The 18,243-nt window shown below is 41.7% G+C and overlaps 1 protein-coding gene across 3 annotated transcripts in view; it reads left to right on the top strand.

The window, feature by feature from the left end:
* The window catches only part of LOC126330069 (E3 SUMO-protein ligase RanBP2-like), a 257,136-nt gene that overhangs the window by 186,893 nt on the left and 52,000 nt on the right, over nt 1-18,243 (top strand). The window lies entirely within an intron of this gene.

Raw genomic sequence — 18,243 nt, 5'->3', positions numbered from 1 at the left:
TGAGTGTTGAGTAGAGCAACTGGGATGAGGTGCTACCTTTCATGACATTTGCCTACAACACCACGAAGCTAGACAGCACAGGATTTACACCATTTTTCCTGGTGCATGGGCATGAGGTAACAATGATGATAGCCACTTGTTTCCCTTACATCCTGATGACATGGATGACGACTACATCGGCCAGATGTTAACCAGACCTGAGGAAGCTCGGCAGTTAGCTCGACTCCGCACTCTGCAGGCTCAAGTAAACAATTGCCGAAGGTATGACAGGAGCCACTGCCCTGTTGTCTACCAGCCTGTTGACCTCGTCTGGATCTTTACTCCTGTTCGGAAGGTTGGTCTCTGAGAAGCTACTCAGGCGCTGCTTTGGACCTCATAAGGTTGTAAGACAGTTGTCTGATGTTATTTATGAAGTTGAAGATTTTGACCCTGACACAAGACGACGAAAGATCAGAGGCACAGTCCATGCCCTTTGAATGAAGCCCTATAAGGATCCGGAAACCCAGGGTAAATTTGAAGCTCCAGAAACAGGCAACAAGTGGAAAGATGATGAAGAGTGTAGCGGCAAAGGAAGTTCTAAGATCACCGCCAGGGCGAATATCAGTCATCGGGAGTTGGAGTATACAGGACCGATGACTCATTCCTGGACTAGGACGACGTAATACCGAGATGGTGTTCTCTTAAGGAGGGAGCAATGTCTCAGAAGAAACTGTGGTGAAGTGATTAGGATACTGCACTGTTGCATGGAGGGTCATGAATTCAAAACTCACTTGAACTGCAAAATTTTAATTTCTATATTTAGCTAGAGTACATTGTAGAACTATCCACAAATGTCAAGTATCATTGTACTGGAATGTTCTGTAACTGTATATGTACCTTATGTGTTCTGGCTGGAGGCAGTTTCTGTGCTCTTGTATGTGCAAAAATTGAATAAAAATGTTCAGTGAAGTTAGTGTTAGTCATTCATCTGATTACACCTTCTTCTACATGACAGTATCACATAATAGCTTTCCTTCTTTGCGACCAAAGTTGTCAGTGCTGAAGGGCACTATTGTACCTCCATAAATTTCTTACACATAGAACAGACTGTCTTGTAAAACATTGTGCATTAATTAATTCTACATTCTCAGACACATGTTAAAGTATCCAGAAAGAATTAATTGGCAGATCAGTTAAAACTCAACTCGTGGTTATTATACCAAAAGGTATTGGAAATTTTAAGTGACCTTGTGTGTAGTTTAGGTGGCAGCCCTTGATGTAGAGGTGATTGTTGTGTCAGTACTGGTTTTCTGGCTACAAAACTGATATGAATTGGTGTTCCATTCAGTTACGCTATGTGCCATTCTTAGTCAACTTTAGCATGTTACACAGCCAAGAAATCTAAACTGAATAAGACTTTGTAGCCACTATCAACCATAGCGAGAACTTCCACACTAACCCAGAAGTTACTTCCCCCACTTTGTAAGTTACCACTGTTGAACTGAGTGAATCAGCATCTGCTTTGGAAGGAGCTCTTTTGGCTGAAAGCTTAAATATCTAGCACTCCTTTTATTGTGCCTGTCTTTGATTGTGCCTCTTCTATTGTATGGTAACTAGCAATCTTTCCTTTTCGTAATGTTGTTGTTATTTCTTCCTGAATGTCCCATTGTTTGATTTTATCCAGTATATTCCTATTTGCCATAGATACTAGAGATCCAGTATCTAATAAGAATTTACACAACTACCCTTTCACATAACTGGTCAAAGAAATGTCTGCTGCAGAGGTGACCTGTGCTAACCCTAGCTGGAAGCATTGTTTAGTGGACACAGTGCTTGCCCCTCTGTATGTAAAATTCTGTTCAGAACATGCAATACATTTACAGGGCTGATGCTGTTACTCCATGCAATTGAAGTACATGTGACCTGTACAACCACATCTATAGCATTTTATATCTTTTTTAAATATTATCTTCTTTTTCCTTTATTTGGTGACCTCATAAATGTCAGCTAGTCTTGTCGCAGTTTCTACTCCTTGATTTGAGGCTCTTTGGGAATTCCGTACAATTCGTTAGCATCATGATGAACCACCTATTATTTCATTAACGGTCATTTCGATAGTTGGTAAACTATTGCAAGAAATTCCTAGTTTGCGGGGAAAAAAAAAATTGTGCTTGATGCGAGTTAGGTTACATGTTGCTGCGTATGGATTGTATGCAAAGGGCTCAGTCATAAACTCTTGCATCAGTGAAAAAACTAGAAAGAAATATTCCTAAATTTCTCGTATCTCATAATTGGTTTTTGATATTGAAACAAGATTTTGGCAAATGATAGTGCGCAAAGACGAGAGTACCAGGTTACCAGTATGAAATGAGTGTTGTTGTTGGTGTTTTTTTTTAACACTAATTTTGAATTGAAAAGTAAAAACATTTTATTCAAAGCACTGACCATTGCTTTCTATATATTTTGAGCACCTTTCTGGCAATTTTTGGACACCACACCAATCGAAATATTCGTCTTTTGAAGCAAACGAATCGCATCCAATTTTCGATTTCTTTTTAGGCATCAGTGTTCCTCAGCCAGTGCGTGTCCCATTGATGAAAACAAATGGTAGTCAGAAGGGGCCAAGTCAGGTGAATAAGGCGGGTGAGGTAGCAGCTCCCAGCCAAGTGTTTTAATTGTATCCTGAACCAGTTTTGCTATGCGCGCAGGTGCATTGTCGTGTAAAAAAATTACTTTGTTTGTTAGTTAGTTAATTTGCTATGTCTTCTGGCCCAGCCTTGTCTTTTTTTCGATCAATGCATTGTTCAAATTGATCATTTGTTGTCTGTAGCGATTAGTATTCAGTTTCATCGGGTTTTAGAAGCTCATGATACACCACACTTTTCTGATCCCACCAAACACAGAGCTTAGTCTTCTTGCCGAATCAGTCTGGTTTTGCAGTCGATGTTGATGGTTGTTCCGGATTAACCCATGATTTTTCCCATTTATGATTCTTAAATAAATCAATTTTTCATCTCCAGTAACAGTTCAATGCAAAATCTATTTTCTTTCATATCTTTGAAGCAAAATTTGACATGGTTTTTCGGTTTTACATCTGTCTTTCTTTCAGTTCATGTGGCACCCATTTTAGACACTTTTGAATCTTTCCCATAGCTTTCAAGCGGTCAAAAATTGTTTGTTGTGCTACATTTAGCATTGCTGCCATTTGCTTCTGACTCAAAAGTATCATCTTCATCCAATATTGCTTGCACTTCAGCGTCTTCGAACTTTTTTGGTGGTCTTCCACATTCTTCATTTCTTACATCAAAATTATTATTTCTGAACCATTGAAACCATCTTTTGCATATTGCTTCTGATAGAGCATGATCACCATATGCCTCAACAAGCATTCGATGTGACTCTACAGCACTTTTTTCAAATGAAAACAAAAAATTAATGCTTTCCGCAAATCAACGCCAAACTTCCATATCTACCATGATATTCAAGTTACTATAGATTTTTTCTGTGAAATAGTGTAATTATTCAGGGCTATTGATAGCTGGTGAAACAAGAACTCCTTTTGGGTTCTGTAACAATATAAGAGAAGTAGTTACATGTTTACTTTTATCCTGAGAAGGGACTGTTTCGTGAACTACTGTCCCGACTTGCACTCAGTTGGTACTTCAGTAATACTGCATTTCAGCATTGTATTGCAATTGCAACTGAGTTAGAAAGTTAGTGAGATGAATGTTTTTAAACTCAGCTGTGTTTTGACAAAAGAAGCAAATTTTAACATGGCAGCAAGAGAAGTTATGTATTCCTTAAAACTTGTCACAGTTCTTCATGAATCAATGGCTCCTCAACTATCCTCTTGCTATGGCTGACAACTCAAGACTAGTTCTGGCGTGTAACATTTGCAGTGGCTTCTTTTGTCAGCATTTCAGAATTACTGAATGTAAAATTCGTGCTGTATATTGGCCACATTACTCTGTCGGATTTAAATGAGCATGATACGGAGGAAACCTGATGAAACTATGCCTTTCACCATTAGCCAGTTCGTCGACCTGGTAGTGTGAAGTTTTGGTTTGTGCAGCACTAAAAGTCTCATTAACTTTATCTTATACATGCTAGATTCATGTCCATTTCATGGAACATTTCTTTGTACCCAGAACAAAATATCCACTTTTTCTACTGCATTGTTAGAGCTTTAGCATAACAACAGATTGGTGTAGCGTTTTGTCCGTTACTATTGTCTAATTCCAATGAGTATTTTGCAGTAGAATTTTATCTTCCCAGCTGGTGAAAGTGTTCTTGGGTGACACTTTTATTGTAGATCTTGTATTCAGATGCACTGCACTGTTGTTGTTACTCCAGTGCTAAGAAAAACTTTTGCTCACAATACTTGATGACTACAGAACATTTCAATGCCAGGAAATACAATTTTACGAGAGCTGACGAACGTTGATGCATCTAATCTGTGAGACTACTAGGTACTGTTCACTCATGGTGTGGCAACAGGGATGCTTTACCAGCCGAACCGCTGGTGGCATAGTAGGGAAAGCCGGCTCACCATTGGTGTTACCTGGGCAACGACATCAAGTCCCCCTCAGGTCAGCCAAACGTCAAATGTCACAACTAATTTTAAATGCACTACAATTACTGCCATTACAATTATCAATGTACCCGAAATAAAATAAAAACAAAGAAGAAAGGACAGGGAAACAACCATACAGCTTCATAAAAAACCTAAAATCAGCAATCAACTCATATTGCTGGTTAGGCTGCCCCTGCTGCACAACGACGTAACTGGATGCAATCCACTGGGGTGGCTGGGAGTGGGTGGTGCCCATAGGTGGATGCAAGAGCAGCCGAAGACAGTTTTGTATGTAAAAGAACATCTTTATTGCCATTGGTTTACATTTGTTAGACTTTAATGCTGCTAGCATCATTGGCGAGCAAAGTTAATGTTTTCGTAGCATCTTCCTGTGCACCGTCCCTAGGTGTGGCCTCTTATGCTCAGCATGCTCTACTGTTGCAGTTGCTGGTGTTTTGGAGAAGTCTCACATTAATATCTAGCCCACATTGTGTCCGGCTCGGTAAATACAGCTGTCACTACAAGTACATCAGTTGGTGATATCCGAGGGGATAACCAGCTTCTCAGTGCTAACATTGTGGAAGAGGCCACATTTGTGTCACAGAGAAATGTGTGGGGGAAAAAAGACCGGTGACCCTGATCTGGTAGTCAGTCAAACAGTAGAGAAGCTTCGTGAATGCTGTTCCACTCGCACAGCATTGACACATAGAAATGGTATCACAGACGTGGTTTGCTGCTGCTGAATGTGCTGGACAAGCTGGTAGACAACTGGAGCAACAAATAGCCAGCTTCTGGTGCTCTGTCTTCAGCTGTTAGCCTAGCTGTGGTTTATCCCATTGCAGCAAAGTGGGTTCTTCATGTGATCAGTGACAGACAGAAGCCTCGCCATGTGCCGGTGAGGCGTATATCTGTCCTTTTTCCCTAAGAGAAGGGAAATCTAAAAAATTGTCAGATGGTGTCTTAAATTCCCTGGAAAACAATTTGTAAACAAAATTTTGCTGAAAAATGGTCCTATTGGAGCACAAGTAAGCCTAATATTCCCCTGTTTTAAGACTATGACTGAAAAGTGGGGTAATGATTGCCTCATTGTACCTTCTTCAGCACCATTATAAAAATGTTACCAAAAATTTGGCACGCGAGTATATTCATCCTCTTTTTTCATAAACATTTCACATCTCTCATATCAGTAACTCATCTGCACCTACTAGCCCATTGCTGTAAGTCGTTCATGCTCATCCATTACACTTGGCCATTGTCTCTCACTCATTCTGCCCAACTCATTGTCATTAACTCTTTTTTGAGTCTCTCTAAATGTCACTATCTCCTGTCTCACAGCCACTGTCACGGACTCCCATCTTGCTATCTCGTACTGTTACTGTCACATATGTTTCTTATATATAAACAAAGTTGATGTGACTTACCAAACAAAAGTGCTGGTAGGTCGATAGATACACAGACATACACACAAAATTCAAGCTTTCGCAACCAACGGTTGCTTCTTCAGGAAAGAGGGAAGGAGAGGGAAAGACGAAGGGATGTGGGTTTTAAGGGAGAGGGTAAGGAGTCATTCCAATCCCGGGAGTGGAAAGACTTACCTTAAGGGGAAAAAAGGACAGGTATATGCACACGCACGTCCGCACATACACGCACGTCCGCGCATACGCGCACGTACGCGCATACGCGCACGCACGTCCGCGCATTTGTAAAGGCCAAACTCTTTGCCTTTGACATTTGAGGTCTTTCTTCTTCCTCCCTGTGTGCTCATGAAGGCTGGACCATACGTTTGTTGTGTAACAGATGACTGGGTAATACGTAATTACCAGTCCCAGGTCAATAGCTAGGGTTCACAAGTGCCCCTTGGTAAAGGCTAGGTCCAGGGAGGGATGATTGCCAGTGCTGTTACCCCAATTGGTCCCTCTCCTTAGCATTTGGGAGGTGTGACCTTATGGTGAACAATTACCGAAGGGATGTGAGCCCGTCTCTGAGAGTGGCCCCTAGTCAGAAGGAGTGCATCATCGGAGATCCTGGCAATGATATTTTTGCAATGAGCCAGTCATCTTTCTCTCAGTCTTTCTCATAAATGTAAATGACTTGATACTAAAGATTCAACAACTCTCCCAGCTACACCTGTGTTCCTCATTGTGTCATGAACCTCAAGAGGTCAGTCTTTTGCTACACTTAATCCATTTGTTATTCAGAAAGGTGTCGATGAAGTTGCAGGCCATGTGATGATGTGCCCTTGCTTATGTAATGGGACATTGCTTCTGGAGACCAGTTGTGATTATCATGCCAAAAAACTGTTTCTAGATTCACTCCTCTACGGGTATCCTGTTTGTGTCGAGGCCCATCATATGCTGAATTCTTTGCATGGTGTTATTTACACTTAGCTGCATGATGCTCCGACCGACGGAGAAATCCCAACTTATCTCTCTGTTTAGTGGGACACTGCGATCCATCAGGTGATAACTAAGGTTGCTGCAAACTTAGTTCCTGCACGCACTCTTTTTCTCACATTTGATCAAGTAGTGCTTCCATTGAAGATTAAGGCAGGCTGTGAAGCCATCAAGATCCGACAGTACATTCCAAACCCAATGCATTGGCAGTGTTGTAATCATACTCACATGCAAAAAGACATTGAAATGTGTTACTTGTGATAGAGGTGCTTGTGAGGGTGGTTGCCCACCTCCTCACTGCTGTATCAGTTGCAATGGCAATGCAGCCTCATCCCAAGAGTGGTCCATTTGGACCTCTCATTCTGCACTGTCCACCTTGCCTGTCATCTCTAGTGGCCTGTTCTCTCAGACAAATACTAAAGTGACCATTTCCCATGCGCTATCCATTTGCTGACTCCCACAACACCCACGTGTGAACCCAATGGCGCTTTCCAAGGTTTACTGGCGGCTTCACTTGTCCCAGGTTACCTTCAACGCACATTTCCCGAGTTATGATGACCAAGTAAAGCACCTTACGAATGTTATCCTTACCATTGCTGAATGTTCTATACCTCGTACTACTTCTGTACTGTGCTACGCTCTGGTCCGTTGGTGGACTGAGGCCTGCTGCGATGCAATTCGCACGCAAATACGTGCTCTCCGAATTTTTAACTATCATCCTACAACGCCAAACTGTATTTGTTATAATCAATTGCATGTGCGATGTTGCCTTGTTCTTCAGAATAGAAAAAACACTAGCTGAATTTCATTTACTTGTTCTTGTAACATTCCATTGACTCTCTTGGCTGAGGATTCATTCCCCAATTTTGAGCCTGAGAATAGCAGATGATGATGATATTGTGGCATCTATTGCTGCCTTCAACACCTTGAGCCACTATTTCGCGGAGATTTTGAGCTCCACTCACTACCACCCCGGCTTCCTCCCTCAGAAACTAGTGGAGGAGGCTTGGGTGATATTATTCTCTTCTCAGAATCACAAGTGCTACAATGCCAGGTGGCATTGTGAGGGAACTTGACAATGCTCTTACCTCATCCTGATCTTACGCCCCAAGGCTGGACATGTTCACATTCAGATGTTGCAGCACCTTTCTCTTACAGGCAAGCAGTTTCTCCTTCATTTGTAAAGGAAGGAAACAAAAGAAAAATTTGGAGTAGGTATTAGAATCCAGGGAGAAGAAATAAAACCTTTGAGGTTCGCCGATGACATTGTAATTCTGTCAGAGACAGCAAAGGACTTGGAAGAACAGTTAAATGGAATGGACAGTGTCTTGAAAGGAGGATATAAGATGAACACCAACAAAAGCAAAACAAGGATAATGGAATGTAGTCGAATAAAGTCGGGTGATGCTGAGGGAATTAGATTAGGAAATGAGACACTTAAAGTTGTAAACGAGTTTTGCTGTTTGGGGAGCAAAATAACTGATGATGGTCAAAGCCTGGCAGTGGCAAGGAAAGTGTTTCTGAAGAAGAGAAATTTGGTAACATCGAGTATAGATTTAAGTGTCAGGAAGTCGTTTCTGAAAGTATTTGTATGGAGTGTATCCATGTATGAAAGTGAAACATGGACAACAAATAGTGTGGACAAGGAGAGAATAAAGGCTTTCGAAATGTGGTGCTACAGAAGAATGCTGAAGATTAGATGGGTAGATCACGTAACTAATGAGGAGGTATTGAATAGGATTGGGGAGAAGAGAAGTTTGTGTCCCAACTTGACTAAAAGAAGGGATCGGCTGGTAGGACATGTCCTGAGGCATCAAGGGATCACAAATTTAGCATTGGAGGGCAGCGTGGAGGGTAAAAATCGTAGAGGGAGACCAAGAGATGAGTACACTAAGCAGATTCAGAAGGATGTAGGTTGCAGTAGGTACTGGGAGATGAAGAAGCTTGCACAGGATAGAGTAGCATGGAGAGCTGCATCAAACCAGTCTCAGGACTGAAGACTACAACAACAACATGTACTATGACAATTGGGCAGATGGCACGTTCCCAGATGTTGGCGTGAAGGCACTGTTCTACCCATACCTAAGCCCGGTAAAGACAAACACCTTTATTCTTGCTACTGGTCCATTTCTCTCACCAGCAGTGTTGGAAAGATAATGGAATGAAGGATTCGTGCCTGTCTGGTATTATGGTGGCTCAAGTCTTGCATTCTGCCAACCACTGCTCAGTGTGGATTTCGTACAACCCATTCTGCAGTTGACCATCTTGTCACATTGTCAATCCACATCATGAATGGTTTCCTGTGGAAATACCAGACTGTGGCAGTGTTTCTCGATTTGGAAAAAACTTAATACACTTGGTGGAGGACCGGTATTCTGCGTACTCTATACATGGGGCTTCCAAGACTGCCTGCACCATTTCCTTAAGGAATTTCAAAAATACTGAGTTTTCAAGGAACATGTAGGTTTGACCTAGTCAGATACCTTTATCCAGGAGAGTGGAGTGCCTCAATATTTTATATTCATTAACCCTATTATGGTCTGTCTCCCACTGGGCACCCTTTTCGTTGACGATTTTATGATCTCCTGCAGTTCTTCACGGACTTGTCTGCTTGGTGGCATCATCAGTGATGTCTATCATCTTTACTCATGGAGCATTGACAATGGCTTTCACATTTCCACTAACAAAGCTATTTTTGTGAATTTCTGGCTGTATAATGTGTTTCTTGCACCATCTTTATATCTTGGGCTTGTTGCTCTTCAATTCAGTGAGACTGCAAAGTTTCCAGGGCTCGTGTTTGATTGTACCAACCTCTTCCGTTTGTACCGATCCCTTGTTCGTTCGAAATTAGACTGAGCGTTTCATTTGTTCCTCTTCATGCCCGTCCATCTTACACAGTCTTAACACAATCCACCATCATTGAATACATTTGCCAAGTGTTGCCGTTTGACCAGAGGATGGCTAAGTGAGAGGTTCTAGAGATCACAGTTGGCTGGTGGTGTGAACTGGGATAGTGAAGGTTCAGTGTTTGGATTAGGTGGGCTTTGGTTGGGGGCTTGGTAGCAAAGAAGTATTTACATTGCAGGGATCTGGATCGTATTTGTATCCGAGGGGACCAATACGCGTAACTCATTTCTCAAAGTTTCTTATATCATAGTCGCAGAACAAAATTGACAGTCGTGGCACTGCAACACTCACTTGGCGTCGTCTTGAAACTACATTAACACTTTGGGTCCTGAGCCATTGCGCGCGGGTGTCTACCATAAAGCCTGGCTGAATTTAACGTACTTTAAACTACTATAACTCGTGAAAGGTTTCAATTATAGCAATAAAACTACTCTTATTGAAAGATGTAGACTTTCTTCTTTAAAACCATATGTAATACCTTTCTCTTGAATTAATACATAAGCGTTATTATTATAACATGTTTTTGAAAAAAGGAAAAATTGGTCAAAGGTATATTCACTGCATTTTTTAGAAGGAATTTATTTTAAATTTTACACAGAAATTGTAATTATGATGGATACAGTATGTCTTATCTACAGTAACTTCCTGTAACTATTTTAGGGCACAATTTTGCTCTTTGTGTGGTAAATTTTGAAGCACGGCATTTTGCACAATGCTACTTTACATTCACTACACTGGTAGCTTTTGTCTTTTTGGCACACATTTCCAGTCAGTTTTTTTCCTCTCAGAGAACACACTACACACTGTTTTTGTTTCTGTTTCTTACCTACTTCTGTCTCAATCTTTTCCATAAAATGATTTCCAGTTGATAGTCTTGAAAGTCCAGATGGACCAGGTCGGGGTTCATGATATTTGCTTTGTGCAAGATCTGCACAGATAACTGTCATGAAGTGAGATGTTGTGAGGTGTTTTCCAGTAACCTTATTATATAATATGAGGAATTTACAATCACCATTAGTATAACATGGAATGCCAGCTTTCTCCACCACTTCACAGTTCGATGTTCAAATACACCGTATGACAATCGCTGATCTGATAAGTCAACACCAAACTTATTTTTATTGTAGTCCACTACACAGGCTGGCTTTGACTTCTCTCTTCCTCTCTGATCAGTAAAAGTGACCATCTCAGCAGTGTGCCTTGTACTCATCATATGCACATTATTTTTGTCCTTCCAACACAGTGCTAACATATTTCCTTTACGCCTTAAAATAATTTCACCTCGCTGAAGGTTCGAATCTTTTATAGCACGAGACAATCCCTGCCGAGATTTTCTTGTTGTTCCCACAAGAGCAGTTTTTGCAGCTTCCAGTTCTGAAGCAAGTATTGGACTTGTGTAGAATCTGTCCGTAAACAAAGTGTAGCCTTTTCCTGACAGATTTGCAAGCAATGTCTTTACCAGAGTCACTGTGTCAGACCTTTCACCCGCGTAAACATAGAAATTCCAGATGTAACCTGTGTCAGATTTGGATAATATGTACAGTTTGATACCATATTTATTTGGTTTTTGTGGAATGTACTGTTTCAAATACACACGACCTCTAAATTTACACATACCTTCATCTATTGTAATTTTTTGAGATGGTGTATACACACGCTGGAAATTAGCACACACATTATCTAGGAGTCGTCTCACCTTGTGCAGTGGGTCATAGCCAGTTTCTCCTTTCTTCTTAGCTACGGAATTATCACTAATGGGAAAGTTTCTCAAAATAGAAAGAAATCTGTCATGGCTCAAGATGTTTGGACAGAAATTACACGACATAACAGGGTTCTTGGACCAGTGCTCTCGTATACGTGGCCTCACACTTACACACATATGGACTACAATTGCCAGAAACTTCCTTATTTCCATAAGTGTAACTCCTTTCCACTTTGGTAATGAGAAGGTGGGTGAAAGGGAATTTGTGCTTCGTAATTTCCTTATGCATTGTTGAGCATACAGATTAGTTTGTTCCTTTATATGTTTCATCATACTGTCTGTGAGGAAATACGAGAAAAATTCTATAGGTGCACTGTTCTGATCTAAACTGACAACATTGCATATTCTGGATTGTCCTGAGAATAGATCAATGTCTGGCGCACGATCAGTAGTCGTCCAACCTTCCTCAGAATCGGTGCGCCACGCAGGTCTCTGCTTCCCCCTCGCCGTTGTCTCCCTCGTTCTTCAGGCACAATATCGACGGGATTACTTGCTGCTGAAGTGCTTGGACACCTGCTCTCCTCTTCTGAATCTATCAGAAGAGTAGTATTTTCAAATAAAATCATAATTACGTACTGAGAGTTTTTTCAGTGAAAATATGAACAAAAATTATACATGGTTTGTTGTCAGAATTCTTTACCTGAACTGTCCGAAACTTCTTCTTGAACATAGTCCACATCATCATCAGAGTCATCTACAATATCTTCCTCTGACAAATCAACGTCACTTTCTTCTAAATCACGATGTAACTCGCGAGCAATTTCTTCATCCGTCAAGCCACGCTTTGCCATGTCGACACTACTAAGACCGCGCGGGAAAAAATCGCCGCTCACAAAACACGACAGGTGAAAAGGGAAACACACCCTTCCACAGCATGCCCGCACCATCTAGTGACCAATACTCGAACTACAGTCCATGCAGTGCCTCCCAGACAAGTGGGAGCCGTAAGAACACACAAAGGAAGGAAGGCGAAGAACGAGAACTCGCGCCCGTAAAATTACGGGCGCCGGACTTTCGGGCAGGCCATGCACGCCCGTATTTTTACGGACGTCGGCGCCTAAGTGTTAACAATTTATGTTAATGATCTACTGGATAGTGTTATCTATAATAACAATGTAACACCATTAGACCATAGCAGAATAAAATAAAATATGCAGAGAAATGTCATTTGGTACAGGGACGGTCACTTGACAGAAAGCTTACGTAAATCCAACCCATCTCACATACGAGATGGGTTCCTCTCATTCTGGGGTCTGGGTGACACGCCCATCCTTCCTAATATTTCCCCACTTATCTCGTTCCTGTCTGAAGAAGGAACTAAATGTTCAAAAGTGCTGATTGGCAATACTAGGATTTCCCCTTCTGAAAGTTAAATGTTGACTAGTCATTATGTCTCCTTAGTAGGATTTCGTCTTCTGAAAGTAGTGTTGACCAGCCATTCTCTCTCTTTTTAATTTTATAATTGGTTGCTCTATTAGATTACTGAAGACTGATGTTCAGCCCAGTTAACTACAGCAGTTTATCTATATCTGCACTCTTAAACAGTTGAGGTGCATTGCTGTTGCACTGTTTACTAGGGCTTTTCCCCCTTCCATTCATGGATGGAAGGATGGAGCGTGTGAAGAACAATTGTTTAAACCCTCCTGTGTGCACTGTAATTCATTTTATCTTCTATTAAAGGGTCCCTGAGGAAGTTTTGTGTGGAGGATCATAGTATACTCCTAGATTCATCACTTAATCTGGTTTTTGAAACTTCGTTAGAACGCAGTAAAGGGGTAGTCCCCTCAGGGGGCTCACGACTCTTTCATCGGTATGTGCACAGTGAGCATGGTGCCCCAAGCTGTTGCAGCACTCACTTCTTTTCTGTGCTGCAAGCTCTCATCTTTAACAGTAGTTTTCTTACTCATTTCCATTAGTAAACGACACCTTTTGGCTGAAGTAATATTCTGTCCACTTCTGGGTTGGGCCGTCATTTGGAAACATTCCACCTGGGAAAAATATATCTAAAAACAAAGTTGATGTGACTTACCAAACAAAAGTGCAGGCAGGTCGATAGATACACAAACATACACACAAAATTCAAGCTTTCGCAACCAACGGTTGCTTCTTCAGGAAAGAGGGAAAGGTGAAAGGATATGGGTTTTAAGGGAGAGGGTAAGCAGTCATTCCAATCCCGGGAGCGGAAAGACTTACCTTCAGGGGAAAAAAGGACAGGTATACACGCTCGCTCGCGCGCACACGAACACGAACGCGCACAATCTCCATCTGCACATACACAGGCACAAACAGACATTTGTAAAGGCAATGAGTTTGGGCAGAGATGTCAGTCGAGGCAGAAGTACAGAGGCAAAGATGTTGTTGAAAGACAGGTGAGGTATGAGTGGCGGTAACTTGAAATTAGCGGAGGTTGAGGCCTGGCGGATATCGAGAAGAGAGGATATACTGAAGGGCAAGTTCCCATCTCCGCAGTTCTGACAGGTTGGTGTTAGTGGAAAGTATACAGATACCTCGGACGGTGTAACACTGTGCCAAGATGTGCTGGCAGTGCACCAAGGCATGTTTAGCCACAGGGTGATCCTCATTACCAATAAACACTGTCTGCCTGTGTCCATTCGTGCGAATGGACAGTTTGTTGCTGGTCATTCCCACATAGAAAGCGTCACAGTGTAGGCAGGTCAGTTGGTAATTCACGTGGGTGCTTTCACACGTGGCTCTACCTTTGATCGTGTACACCTTCCGGGTCACAGGACTGGAGTAGGTGGTGGTGAGAGGGTGCATGGGACAGGTTTTACACTGGGGGCGGTTACAAGGGTCTGAGCCAGAGGGTAGGGAAGGTGGTTTGGGGATTTCATAGGGATTAACTAAGAGGTTACGAAGGTTTGGTGGACAGCGGAAAGACACTCTTGGTGGAGTGGGGAGGATTTCGTGAAGGGTGGATCTCATTTCAGGGCAGGATTTGAGGAAGTCGTATCCCTGCTGGAGAGCCACATTCAGAGTCTGATCCAGTCCCGGAAAGTATCCTGTCACAAGTGGGACACTTTTGGGGTTCTTCTGTGGGAGGTTCTGGGTTTGAGGGGATGAGGAAGTGGCTCTGGTTATTTGCTTCTGTACCCGGTCGGGAGGGTAGTTGCGGGATGTGAAAGCTGTTTTCAGGTTGTTGGTGTAATGATTCAGGGATTCCTGACTGGAGCAGATTCGTTTGCCACGAAGACTTAGGCTGTAGGGAAGGGACCGTTTGATGTGGAATGGGTGGCAGCTGTCATAATGGAGGTATTGTTGTTTGTTGGTGGGTTTGATGTGGACGGACGAGTGAAGCTGGCAACTCCCTTGTGCAACTGCCTTCCAATTGCGTTAGCACAAACTGAAGACACCCCCTTCTCCTTAGCCCCTTGGCATTGCAAATTATATAATGAACCATCCACTGACTGGGAATTACTTCAGGTGCTTGCATCATCTAACGGTATAGACTCAGGCCCTGATAGCATTCTCACAAATAAATCGCCTGACTGTTAGTCCATGGCTCCACCACCTCAGGGTCTTCAACCATGTTCTGCAACTGACCAGCCTTATCTTTCCATATCAATGTGGTTTCCAGGATGAATGTTCTGCAACTGACCATCTGTTTAGGTTGAAAACAGCAGTCTGACATGATTTTTCTCAGTGCCAACACTTTGTGATTGCAGCCTTTTTTGACCTGCATACATCTTATATTGCTTGGCTTCATCACATTTCCTTACTCTCCATGGCTGGGTCTTCCGAGGCTCCCTACCGATTTTTATTCATCTGAGGCCACAGGTCCAAGAGTGGTGTCCCACAGGGCTCTGTGGTGGGTATCCCTCTCTTCCTTGTTGCCATCAGTGTGCTACGGACCTCTGTCAAGCCACTTCTTACTCCCATTCTGTATATCGACAACTTTTGCGTTTGGTACAGCTTGCACTCTAGCTTTCACTGAATGCCAGCTTCATGACATCATTCGATGAGCCTCTACTTTTAACCTTTCCCATGATTTCCAGTTTTCTTGTGCAAAAACATGGGCCGTACACTTTTATCGTTGTACCACGGTACGTTCTGATTCAGCACTCTACTTGGGTAAAGAGAGCTGGTACATTGTTGCACAGCCTCGATTTTTGGGACACATCTGTGACAAGATGCCAACTCAGCTGCCCCATATTTGTCATTGAAAGACTAGCTGCATTCAGAATCTTAACTCGCTTTGCTTCCTTGGCCACAGCTCATCAAGTGCTGACTGAGATTTTCTTTTTCACATGTCCCACTTGATCTATGGTTGCCGGGATTGTGCCTCAATAGTGTCTTTGGCTTTGAAATTGTTCCCGCTAATTTCCTCTGTTTTTAAGAGATTTTTCTCTTTTTCTGCTACTCTATTTTCTGTTTTAGGAGTAGCACTCTGTTTTGCATGTGCATGCAGAACCCCAGGGGTAGGGGGGGGGGGGGGGGGTGTTCTCATCATTGCTGAGTACTGGGGAACACCTATCTACTCCAACCTGTGTACCAAACAGGCCCATAAATAGGTTGTTTTTTTTTTCAGCTCTGGCATCAGTATTGTCTTCAGTGCCTCACTTCTAAAACTTCTATATACTTTCCTCACCCAAGCACATTCCTGGTAGACATTAATACCTCCATACGAAAGAACCCTTGATCGAGGGACTGATGATCTTCCTGATTTGTCCCTTGCCCCAATCAACCAAATCTAGGAACAGTTCACATCTGTCTTAAAGCATTAGTCAGTTTGGTTCTTCAACCATATCTACAACATTCTTGTGGGCCAGACAAATCTATGATAATTTCTGCTGTCCTTATTTGCATAAGTTAAATGTCCTCATTTACTTCTGTCCGGTATGAGTACCCATACATCAGAAATATTGTAGGATAGGTCCATATTGAACACCTATGAAAAGGTATAACAAAAAAAAAACATTTTGAGTTTCCTGTTCATTGAAAAAAAAATCTGTGTATATGTATGTTAGTTTCAGTAATATAGATATGACAAATCGGATGATTCTTTTTGATAAACTCTATATTATGGAGTGTCACTGTACATGTAAATGGCACGTATTGAAACCAGGGTGAAAAGGCCTGTGTGTGTTTTACTTCATGTTCTTTACATAATATTGTTGCCAAAATTTGTGACCACAGTTAAAATTGTAAAGTTGTTTCAATAGAGTAGTTGTAATTGTACTACATTTTTTAAATAAGTTAATTATGACATAAAAATCAAAATTGCTTAAAAGCTGGATTTAGCTTTTTTTCTGTCTGGCAGATAGTCAACTTTCATAATTGTTTATCTACTATGTGGATTGCTCATTTATTGGTTTTACTTAATTCTTCAGTGTCATCCTTTTTGGTAGTGTAATAACTAGCAGTACTCAGAATTTTTGTTCACTTTATTATGTTGGTTTCATTGATACAACAAGCAGCATGAACAAATAGCAAGAACATCTGATTCACCTCCGTGGATGTACTAGTAATGGAATTCAAGTGTAAACAGTTCAAAAAACATCTACACTAATTGGGAACCTGAAACTATCTATAGGCTTAGATTCAAGGTGAGCAAGAAATGAAGGAATAAGCCATGTGAAGCTAATAAAATAAAGAATCCTGTCCTGATAATGTGCAGTCCTCAAATTACCTTGGATAAAAACGAGAGGTATCCATTACCTCTACGTGGTACTGGCCAAACTTTACCCACCTTCTTGCGGAACCTGTGATACTGTGTGCCTGCAATATTGTTCGGCACTTGGGCTCCTCCCGCCTCCTATACAATCTACCATCAGAAATTGGACAAATTCTGCATATGCAGTGAAGAGAACGTAATGTGATAACATTCCACTTCAGGTGTTCCTTTCTTGCCTCCTTCTACACCATGGTGCCAGGTTTTTCCAGTTGCTTGTAATGGAAACATAGTGGGAAAATTGATCATATTGCAATAGTTGTGCATATCTGAGTCAACAAAACCCTCTTAGTTGTCTTTAAAAAAGGTAGTGCACAGTTATATTGTATAAATTATTGTTTGTAGGAGCTACTGTTCATTGGCAGTGGCCATGAGGTGATGTTCTTAACCAAAGTCGATCATCAGTGATAGGTCTCAAGATAGCAATTGCTATGGGATGTCCCAATTAAGTGGAAAATTCCTGTACTGATAATCCTTCCTGCCTTTAAACTGAAAGCTCACACATGGCCTTGGTTTGAAATGGGTATTTAAAGTGTACTGTAACATTTAAGTGACACAAGTTGTATAGTCCTGTTAGAAAGACAATGTGCTCTAGTGAACTGCACTGAGAGCATACGTCCACTTCACAGGTGGATGCATGCAGTGATTTCTTGTGGTCAAGTTGTTGAGCAATAAATTCCCAATTAAAGTAACTCTCCAACTCCTGTGTCACAAAGAAGTTTATGTATTCATGAATAGCTGGTTTTCTTCTAGACACAAAACAGCAAGACTGCATCTTATTGCCTTTTATGTGACAGATTTAAACAATGATTCCAAAAGCACTCCCTTCCATTCCATTCCATTCCTCTCCTCACCCACAATCTTGTTGTGCTTAGCTTTGATCATGGAATCTTCTTCCCTCTGAATGAATAGGAAAAAAACCTAAACATGAGAACATCAG

This window comes from Schistocerca gregaria, chromosome 2 (genome assembly GCF_023897955.1).
Source record: "Schistocerca gregaria isolate iqSchGreg1 chromosome 2, iqSchGreg1.2, whole genome shotgun sequence".
NCBI lineage: Eukaryota > Metazoa > Arthropoda > Insecta > Orthoptera > Acrididae > Schistocerca > Schistocerca gregaria.
This window is presented reverse-complemented; position numbering and strand designations above follow the sequence as displayed.